Below are 9,612 nucleotides of genomic sequence, written 5' to 3'. Positions count from 1 at the left end.
GAGAGAGAGAGAGAGAGAGAGATGAAAGCAGGAACACCTCCTTCATGTTATTACAGCAGGTGCACGGATGGAATCATTAGATAGATATTCTATTAGACGGATGTCAGGTTCTTAGCGTATATACTTATGATCCTATAGATGAATATTTCTATTTGATGTATTACCATGCAGTGTTGTTCTTGCTTATACTGTAAATCGCTCTGGATTAAGTCTGCTACTGCAAATGTCTATACATTGTAATTGTAAATTACAATGTAATTGTAAATTGCAATGTCATTGTATAATGCCATTGTAATTGAGGGAGTTCCAGGGAGTCCCTATACCAGCTAAAATAGCTGATCTACAAGCTCATAGCGCGCCACCGAGTGACGCGCTACGAGCTTGTAGGTCTGCTATTTTTGAAACAAATCGAAAGAACGACTGACAGTTTTTTAGAATCTGATCTCAGGTCAGAATGGGGTTAATCAGACCCAGTGTGTGTCCAGTGGAAACCTCGTATGAATCTGATCTCAGGTCAGAATGGGATATATAGTATAAGGGACCAACTTGACCCATATATTGGTGTGTCATTCTGAGAGTGTGTATACAAATGGAACCCATTTTGCACACTCTCAGAGTCAATTCAAATTAAGAGTCCCCATGGCATGACATAGGTTGTTTTTTTTTGCCCTGGTAAAGCACATTGTGTGCTTTTGCTGCTACACGACCTAATCGGGGAAAAAAGATCGAGATCTACACAGACACCGAATGATGTCATTTTGTGAAGAATTGTGTGCAGCACTAAGTTGGCCTCTCTCTCTCTCTCTCTCTCTCTCTGGTTGACAGAGAGGACAGTGGTGTGTGTGTGTGTGTGTGTGTGTGTGTGGGGGGGGGGGAGGAGAGAGACAGAGAGAGAGAGACAGAGGGAGGGAGGGAGAGATAACGTGTTTAAGATCAAGACTCCCCCTCTTACATTGCTTTGAACATCCTGTCACACACACACACACACACACACAGGGAGAACAAACAACCACGATAACCCGCCGCATGTGAAATGCACTCTTGCGCACGAGATTGCATTTTGCACAGACAACCACCCCCCCCCCCCCCCCCCCTCCCCATCTAAATAACCCCAATTAAGTGTAACATGCGATAATAAAATGTACACACACACACACCACACACACACACACACACACACACACACACACACAGTACAGCACAGTACAGTATAGTTATTCACGTGCATCCTCTCTGCGTGCACTCACGGAAAATTAGATGCACGCATGGCATTAAAATGTCGAGCTTGAGTGTAGGCTAAAATGCTAATGCTCTCACATGCGCGTGGCCACACACACGCACACACGCACACACACACACAGTAATTTAAGCAGTCATGTACTGTATGCATACTGTACGTTGACGAACACGCATGTGGCCATATTAAACATGTAAATGACATGTACCGGGCTTAATGTATGCGTGTTTTCATTTAGAACGCATGCATACATTACATTTATGGATGAGGCGGTGAGGGTGAGGTGAGGTGGAGAGCATCTCCATCACCCACCACGGGAAGTATATAGGCTGCACACACACACACACACACGTCAGAACACGTGTCTGACAGAAAGTTCTGATGAAAAAATTCTGACAGAAAAAAATTCTGACAGAAAAAAATTCTGACAGAAAGAAAATCTGACAGAAAATCATCATTTAGTCTTTTTGAAAACATTGGAAAAACAAAATATTATTTGAAAATATGTCGGTCCAGGAACCCCTCAGAATTATAAGCAAAGAGTCGAGTTGAAAACGTTCGCTGTGAAAGAATATATACATTCAAAGATTTGTGCGACATTTTCACGATTTTTCAAAAAGCTCTTTACTTTTAATGCGTGGCCCCCATGCAGTGCCCCACCCACAAAATGACCCGGAATTATACTTCATATTTCACCAAAACCAGAGCAGAACTCCCACCACGGGACTCTGGCAATCAATTAAAACAGTTGCAACCACTATATTAATGGCAAGTATTTCATACAGCTTAAGTTTAAAAAAAAATCTGAACTATCCCTTGCAGCATACTTGAGTACATGTACTTAATAGTTACTCGTCATGTGGAGTGTGCCCTGCACCAGAATCAGGTGAACGGTGTATACACGCCATTGTTTGAGAAGGTACTGTACTGTACTGTACTGTACTGTACTGTATGTACTGTACTGTACTGACATACCCGACCCGACTATTATTAAGACAGTAATAACAGCTCCCATATACCGAGACAGTAAAAGCAATGGCATGTATAATGTCCTGTAATCAGCCCCAGGATCCTGGAATGTCATTGTTCTGCAAATCTGGAGTCAAGCTCAAACCATGGCACTTTGACATGTATACAGACCACCACCACCACCTTAACCCATTCTGACCTGAGATCAGATCATACGAGGTTTCCACTGGACACACACACACTGGTCTGATTAACCCATTCTGACCCTGAGATCAGATTCTAAAAATGTCATGCAGTCGTTCTTCGATTTTTCAAAAATAGCAGACCTCTACAAGCTCGTAGCGCGCCACTCGGTGGCGTGCTATGAGCTTGTAGATCTGCTATTTTTCAATAGCTAAAGCATAACATGATGCCAACAGCAAAATGGGTTCCCGTTCAGAATGGGTTAAAATTGCACTGTAGCCAATGTAATTCCATTCCGATATCACCTGTTGTTACTTTTGCTCGGGTTAAACCAAGACATTAAAAAGAAAATAGCAACAATTTGTAGCAAACCGTCGCCTCATAATTAAACCTTGACGGGTACCGTCCTAAAGTCGTCTCTTCGGTGCTACTGAACATTTCTGACGAGCCGAAATCATTTCGACACTATACAGCGGTAAAATAGAAGTATGAATCGGCCCTTAGCCCATTCTGACCTGAGATCAGATTCTAAAAATGTCTTCTATACATCCTGACAGTTTTCTGAAAAAGCTATGTCTCTATGTCAGTCGCTCTTCGATTTTTCTAAAATAGCAGACCTATACAAGCTCGTAGCGCGCCACTCGGTGGCGCGCTATGAGCTTGTAGATCTGCTATTTTTTGAATAGCTAAAGCATAACATAATGCTACCACCAAAAGGGGTTCCCGCGCAAAATTGGTTAGATATAGACAAGAGTTACGCAAACTTGCGTTCACTTCATGGGGCTTCAGTCCAATGGCTCCTATATTCTATATATAATATATATATATATATATATATATATATATATATATATATTCTATATTCTCCTATAGCTCATAGACTATACGGTACGCATTGAGCGTGGGGAGGACAACCAACCGGGCCAAGTCCTGGACCGGAAGTATATATAGGCAGAAATGCATTGGACTCACAGGGCAACAGCCCAGCTTTTAATGATGCTTAAATCCCTTTATTTTTAAATTGTTTTGTAGTAATAGTACAACATAAAAGAGACTTTCGTTTACTGTGTACAATACTTCAAAACAGTTGAAACATGTCGCGCAACATGCTTTAAAAAAACAGCTCTCGTTTGCGGCCGCCCCTCGTTGAAAAACAATGCATTTCTCCAACTCCAGCTTCGGTCTCAGTTCAGGTTGCCGCGTGAACAGCGCTTCGAGCGCTTCGAGCGCTCGGTTTCCGACCCCCTCTCTATATATCGTATAACCATTCTTTTAGATGGGCTCTGGCCGCGGGGATCGAACCAGCCGACCTCCCAGTGTCAGGGCGGACACATATACTCTATAACCACAAGGCCACTGTGGTCTGTCTTGTCTTGTTTCACTTCCCCCTCCCTATATGTATGTATGTATGTTGCACTGGCCTCTATCCTACTGCCCTACTGCCACCTACTGTCTGTTTATTATATTACACAGTGGGTGAAAAGAACACACCCCTTAAGACTAAACCACACCCATCAGAGGTGTGACTTCCATAGGTACCCAGGTACTTTTAAATACCTAGAGGTACCTATGGGTGTCAGGCCGGCAGAAAGGAATGGACCCCACCGTATGTATGTTGAGCTCCACCGTTGCACCGGGAGTTATACCCAGAGACCTGGCTTTGACCCCTCCCCCGAGCCAAAATACAGACACAATCTGCAGCGCCCTTTGATCAAGCCTGCAGGGCTTATAGTTGAAGTCCTAGGGCTTTGACGTTGGCTTATCTGTTGAGTCTGGCACACGGTTTCCAACACCGATTTATAAAGCTCCACACTTCTGTTACGGCTGGAGCATCGGCGTAGCGTGTGTTATCTTATCCTCGCACGTCACACACACCTTATATGTCTCTATAGTACCACCGGTAGCACCTATAGGCATGTAACGATATATCGTACATCGATATATATATCGATGTTAATCCCGGTGATATGAATCGATTGGTTGAAATAAAAAAAATCGAAAAAAAAACCCTTTTTTCTTTTTTTAGGGGGGGGGCTAGTGTGTGATGTGAAATGTGAGCTTTAGTCATATTCCATCATATTCAAGTGCTTTTGGAGAGAAATGAGAGTCACTTTCAGTATAGCAGAGCACTGTAGAGGGGAGCTGTGTGTGTCTGTGACTGTAGAGGGGAGCTGTGTGTGTCTTTATTATTAGACTAATTATTAGACTAAATGTGGGATGCATTTTTAGTACCTAATGGCCTGTTCTGTGCTTAACCCATTTTGTACTGAGTTCGATAAAAGAAAAGGCTCCTAAATCCTAACATCTTTCTGAAAAAAACTATGTTTATATTTTAGTGGTGCTCAACATTTTTCACGTGAAGGACCCCCAGAATTATCTCTATTGGGCCACGGACCCTCCATCTCAAAATATGTGGTTCCAGGGACTACGAAAAATGCAATTAAATAATTCTCTCTCTCTCTCTCGCTCAGCGAGAGTGACTTGTAATTTTGGTAATCTGGTTAGCACGCCCGTTAAAATCCTCATGACCTGGTTTGTAGCACTTAAATTAAGGTCAAAGCAACAGCAACAACAACTCAATGGAGATCGAGAGGGGATTTCACCATTTACCGATTATAGCTATACATAGATTTATTTTAAATATATATTTTGGGTAAATGTTTTGGGAGTAATTTTTACTTATTATGTATATTATTATTATTATTATTATTATTATTAGTTATTATGTATATCTAACCCGTTCTGTACGGGAACCCATTTTGGTGTTTTAAAGCATTATGTTATACTTTAGCTATACTGTGTGTGTGTGTATAGCTATAATGTGTAAGCACAATGCAAGGAATTAATGCATTCGCCATGTATCCGAAGGAAGTCTGATTTTAGATTTACTCCAGTTTAATCCTGAGTTTAAGTTTTGTTGTGTTCAAGATCTGATTTTAGGCATGTTTAAGCCTCCAGGAAAATCCGTGTTGAGGTTCTTAATCCACTGTTTTTCATTAAAACGTCTTTGTCCTAAAACTGTCCAGTTGGGATAGTGTTGAAGTCCAGCGCATTTTAGAGCTTCAATGGCGTGAGCCATGAAATGTTGAACAAACCTTGTGGTTGTCTTTTTTGCATTGTTAAAGGTTTTATGACATTAATTTTCATTTATTTTTGTTCTTTTAGGTTTTATGACCTCAATTACACCCAAAAAACCTGCATTTTGAACATTCAGTGGATTTTCTGTGGTCTGAAGTTTTCTTTGGGGTTTGGAAGTCTTTTGAGCTACAATGAAAACAGGCAACACAGTGAAAACAGTGACATCTGCTGGCAAATCCCATTGACATATATGGGATTTGCAGGCTCTTACATCACAAACTGCCGGCAAATCAGAGCACCTGTTTGAGCCAGAAAACCCCAGATCACAGAAAATCTACTGAATGTTAAAAGTTCATGTTTTTTGGGTGCAATTGAGATTAGAAAACCTAAAACAAAGAAGAACAATTCCAAAACCTTTTTTTTAATGTCACAATCCCTTTAATATTGTATCTGTGTTGTCCCAGCCTTGTAGCTATTGTTTTACAGGTTTCTCCGACATATTGTAAACCACATTTTTCACATGCAATTAAATAAATGCAGTTGCTGGTTCTGGCTGTTATTTGTTGTTTAATCTCCAACAAGCGTTTTGTAGTTCTATTTTTGACTAATTGTTTGGGTTTGAAGTATTCTGGTCCCTGGCGTGCTGGTGTGTTGATTCCTTTTAGCTTGCTGTGTACGAGGTATTGTTTTAGTTTTTTCTGTATATTGCAGAGAAACGGCGAGTTGAGAAAACAGGCTTGAAAGGTTCACTTCTGTTCACTTCTGTACATCTAGCTACATATTTAAGCATTTATTTCATATATATTCACATGTCGATTTCAGCCCTGACACTTATTTCAAGACATGCTCTAGTATGTAAAGAGTTTGCCTGTGCTATCATCTCATTAAACAAAAAAAACAAAAAAGAAAACAGTTTTTCTCCACTGGTGAAAAGCTGGAATTTGCGCGATGGCATGAGGCTCTCCGTCAAATCTGGTCACATAATTATGGTCTTTCTCAAGTAGGACTTGGAGAAAGACCAATACCGGTCGAAACGTCGCATGTCCTGCCTGCTGTGATTGCGAATTAAAAACACCTGGTGCAAGACAAAGCGAGTCGCGAGCCCTTGCTTTTGGAACGGGTATACGTCCGACGCGGGTACAACGTCACACCGTATCGCATATAGCCGGGGTGGGGAAATGGATCTCCAACTTCCATCATCGTTACCGACTCGGTGCTCTGTACAGCCGGGGCACCGTCTAGTATATCTCGGTGTTCATAGCATTATGCTAATACTTTAGCTATTGAAAAATAGCAGACCTACAAATAAATGCAGTTGATGGTTCTGGCTGTTATTTGTTGTTTAATCTCCAACAAGCGTTTTGTAGTTCTATTTTTGACTAATTGTTTGGGTTTGAAGTATTCTGGTCCCTGGCGTGCTGGTGTGTTGATTCCTTTTAGCTTGCTGTGTACGAGGTATTTTTTTTGTTTTTTCTGTATATTGCAGAGAAACGGCGAGTTGAGAAAACAGGCTTGAAAGGTTCACTTCTGTTCACTTCTGTACACCTAGCTACATATTTAAGCATTTATTTCATATATATTTACATGTCGATTTCTTGCTTTTGGAACGGGTTATACGTCCGACGCGGGTACAACGTCACACCGTATCGCATATAGCCGGGGTGGGGAAATGGATCTCCAACTTCCATCATCGTTACCGACTCGGTGCTCTGTACAGCCGGGGCACCGTCTAGTATATCTCGGTGTTCATAGCATTATGCTAATACTTTAGCTATTGAAAAATAGCAGACCTACAAGCTCGTAGCGCGGCACTCGGTGCCGCGCTACGAGCTTGTAGGTCTGCTATTTCTTTTTAAATCGTGGCGCACATCTTTGCGTGCATATTCTTTCAGAGCGAACGTTTGTATATAACTCAAATCTCTGCTTCTGTATATGGGTGGGTCTCTGGAACGACATATTTTCAGATGGGGGGGAGGTCAAGTGGCCAAGTCTTTTGAGGTCCAAGCCATTCAAAAAAAATGTTTGAGGTTTTTCCAAGAAAACTGTCTGGATTTAAGAAGACATTTTTTGTGTAGAATCGTTCCCCCCCTCACAGGTCATAATGGGTTAATGGGATCGTTCCGCTGCCGTTTTCTGGAGCATAATAATAAATAATAATCAGTTTAATTATCAGCCAGCCGTGTCAATGTGGCGCGTCGTCGTCATCCTCGCCCCCCATCTCGCTATAACTACATCTGGAAGGAATAATATCCACCGTACTCATCTACTGTAATGGCTGTTATGTACTGTACATGCGCATGTCTGTGTGTGTGTGTGTGTGCGCGGGTCATTAGTCATGGCCAAATGAGATGGATCAGAGCCGCGCTCGGTCGCCATGGATACCAGGATGCTGCAGCGGGTGTTGTTATGATGTCAGAGACAATGCGGACGCAAAACAGCTACAGTATATACCTGTGTGTGTGTGTGTGTGTGTGTGTGAGCGTGTGTGTGTGTGTGTGTGTGTGTGTGCGCACCAGCTGTCCGTGTGTGTCTACCCTAGACACACAAGCTTTTTTCACTCACATGCAGATAACATGCTGTTCACCGTGTGGTTCCAAAACAGCTGTGCATGGGTCAGGACCCGCTTGTGTGTGTGTGCGTGCGCGTGCATGTGTGCGTACCGTATGTGTGTGTGTGTGTGTGTGTGCGTTTCTTATACTCCAGTACTCAACTTCATGTCACATACGTTCAAAAGAGTGAGCCGCCGAATTACCTTTGTGCGTATAAACTCCATACACGGCTGCAATTAATGAATAAGTAATTATACATTTGACAACATGAGAGTTATAAGAAGAACGTGCCGGAAACGCAGACAAAGAACGGTGACGAGGGTCTTTTTTTCCGTGTACGCAAATCATTTTTCCGTGTACACAAATAATTTTTCCGTGTACACAAATCATTTTTCCGTGTACACAAATCATTTTTCCGTGTACACAAATCATTTTTCCGTGTACACAAATCATTTTTCCGTGTACACAAATTTTTCCGTGTACACAAATCATTTTTCTGTGTACACAAATCATTTTTCCGTGTACACAAATCATTTTTCCGTGTACACAAATCATTTTTCCGTGTACACAAATCAAATCGCGTCGTTCGCTCGGTCTATATAGCACCGTGCTTATTCAAATACGCTGTACACACGTTATTTATGAAGGCGTGCGCGCGTGCGAGGGTGCGTGCGTGCGTGCGCGAGTCCGTGCGTGCGTCATCAGCATATAGGTGCGGACAGGTCAATGTATTCTATAATAATAATAATAATAATGATGCATGGAGACACAAGCAGCATAATAAAGGTCAAAAGAAAAAAGGCATGAGGTATAAGTGCAGTATATGAATGTGTACAGTACAGTGCAGTATAGACTGTATATACAGTATAGGTGAATGTGTACAGCACAGTGCAGACGTGTATGTATGTATGTATGTGTGGCAGGGCTCGGCTCACTGCCTGCTTGCATGGCTGACGGTATAGAAGTGTGAACACGGCACGTATTTTGATATTTTGATCATCGTCCATGTTTTGATCTATTCCAGTGGTTCCCACAGTGGGTTTCCCGGGGACCCACCCCGCTATAGGGGTCCCCCCCCACCACAGCTTAAATGATGGTTTGGAACCAAATGGACCCCCTTATGTGGGTCTGTATATATAACTCTGAGAGTGAACAAAATGCAATCAGCCCACAACGCGTCGCAGCCCGACGCGTTGCAGATCGGCTATTTTCAGCAAGTGTAAAAAAGTAGTCATTACGACGCCATCGAGGCCCGCCTGAACACATTCAAGTCCACTAAAATAAACTGTGGATTTAGTCGACTAAAACTAGACCAAAACTAAAAACTTTCCGGGCGACAAAAAATGTGACTAAATGAAAACTATTGAAGAGACCACCACGACAAAAAATTAAAAATCTAAAAATGTGCTCGCCTATAAAAACAACAACACTGCCGCGTGCGGATATCACGGTGAGATGTCTCCCATCCCGATTCTCATCGTGTTCATCTTATGTATAGCCTCAGGAATTGCTTAAAATGCTGTCGGTTTTTTTCTCCTGTAATTATACAGTTTTTATATTGTATATAGAGCAGAGCTGATGACGGTAACGTACACA

This window comes from Protomyctophum bolini, assembly GCF_963924005.1.
Source record: "Protomyctophum bolini genome assembly, chromosome: 4".
Lineage (NCBI taxonomy): Eukaryota > Metazoa > Chordata > Actinopteri > Myctophiformes > Myctophidae > Protomyctophum > Protomyctophum bolini.
This window is presented reverse-complemented; position numbering follows the sequence as displayed.